This window comes from Rattus rattus, chromosome 7 (assembly GCF_011064425.1).
Source record: "Rattus rattus isolate New Zealand chromosome 7, Rrattus_CSIRO_v1, whole genome shotgun sequence".
NCBI classification, from domain to species: Eukaryota; Metazoa; Chordata; class Mammalia; order Rodentia; family Muridae; genus Rattus; species Rattus rattus.
The window spans coordinates 118,818,248-118,820,319 of NC_046160.1; positions in this window are offsets into that span (position 1 = coordinate 118,818,248).

The following is a 2,072-nucleotide window of genomic DNA, read 5'->3' on the forward strand; positions in this document are numbered from 1 at the left end:
ACCTCCTGATTAGTGGAATTAAAGGTGTGCAGCATCAAAACAGGGATGCACGGGGCACTTTCCTTATTGGTTAATCTAAGAATGAGAGGCAAGCAGGGTGACAGGTCTGAATACCGTGGTTGGTCTCTCCTGAGGACAACTTTCTCTGTAGCCTGCTGGATGTAGAGTTTTAGCATAGTGACAGTGCAACACACACTGAGGGCTGCAGCTTGATTGTTTCCTTTGTGGCTCTTTGCAAAATTGAAGATGGGATTGATCCCTTGTGTACAACCTTCGTGGCTCTCCATTGTCCTTCCTCTAGATTAGATCCCAAGACGTTATTTTCTGCCCTTCGAGACGTTGACATTGTGAACGGGCTGAGCCACCTGTTTTGTTCTTCAGAATGTTGTGTCCCTGTTCTGAAGAGTGTTTGGCCTGGCTTTGTTCGGCCTTTCTTCTACCATGTGGCCTTGCCCTCTGGGTGAGGTCACCAGGGCTGGCATCCATGTAGTAGGTGCTAGGACTACCAGCTGCCTCTTTGGTTTTAGTCTTTCTTTTCCTTTCCATTTTACCCCAGTCTTTCTGTATCTCTTTCCATCCCTCCCTGCCATCCCTGTGTGCATATTTGTGTGCATGTACATGTGCATGTGCATCTGTGCGTGTGTGTGGTTTTTTTCCTCTTCTTTGTTGATTCCTCATTATCTTTCTATGTCTCTGCTTTTCTGTCTGTCTCCCTTTCTTTATCTGCTTTTATTTTTTACTGCCTCTCCCTCTTTTTATTTTTCTCTTTTTCTCTTGGTCTCTTTGTCTGTATCTCTGTCTCTCATTCCTCTCTCTCTTTACTTCTGGGGATGTCTCTCCTTGTCTATGTTTCAGCAGAACATTTGTAGAGAAGCGTCTTTATTTTAAACATCCTTCCTGGCATTTGTTAGTAGACAGGCTTTCTAAACCATTGCCTTTTTACCATGGGGCTTAACGTATAGAATTTAATTCAGTGTTCAAAACTTGTTCCCGTGTCCCAGTGATGAGGACATTAATGGAACCACTAAGCTCCCTTCCCACATTAGAGTTCAAGACAGGTAAAAGAGTAAGGTTAGCAACAGGGAGAAGCTGGATGAAGTATGGATGGACATGATCAGAGCACATTGGAACAGAGGGACCAGGAACTCTCTAGTCCAGGCTATGGCCTGCTTCCCATCAGCCCTCTCTCATGTGCACAAACATGGGGTAGGTAGGTGATGATGGATAAACACAAAGCGGTGGTAGTTGCAATTCTTATACACTGGTTTTTATAAACAATGTAGTCAAAAGCCATCAGGAGAAATGGGGAATAGAATGGCCCCACCACAGGCTCCTGGGTTTAAGTAGCCACCTTTATGGGCCCTCCCCTGTGGTTACTGCACTCTGAAAGTGCACCATCCTCTACTGGAGATGCCACCTACCTTCTGTAGGAGGTGCCAGAGGCTGAGTCATGTACATTGGGCTTGTATCTCGAGGGAGAAGCATGGGGTGAAAAATGGCCTATCTCCCTGACACACAGTGGGTGAAGTGACATCAAGTCCATCATAGTTTGTAGTGAAGGCTGCCAAGGCGGTTGGCTGCCTGCTGATGTGGTATCTTGAGCCCCCCCTCTTCTTCTTACCAATGTGTGCAGTGTGCTGTCTTAGGTACCTGTGCCCTTTGAAAGTCTAGATGATACCTTCCTAGCCAGAGAGCTTGATAGAGAGCCCCAGTCTTCATGGCCTTCAAGAGGGTGGTCCAAGATCTAGCCCTTTTCAAAACTAGGCCTATTATTGCTTGTCTGAAGTGCTGGGTCCTTGATGACTGTGTCACACCTGGGTGTGTCCTTAGTTTACTTTGGGTGTCCTTGCCTGACTGCACATCTCTGGGCTCACACTCCACTCAGTCTTTGAAGTCACACTGTGTGCTTCTCTCTTTGTTGAGTGAGGGCAGAAGGCAGGTGCTTTCTTCCTCTTTTGGAAAGAGTTTCCATCAAGCCAATTGAACTGTTCATTGCTGCACTATCCTCCCAGTCTCCCATCCCAATTAAGATGGCCATGCATTTTGTTTTGCTGGCCCTGTCCCTTTCTGGT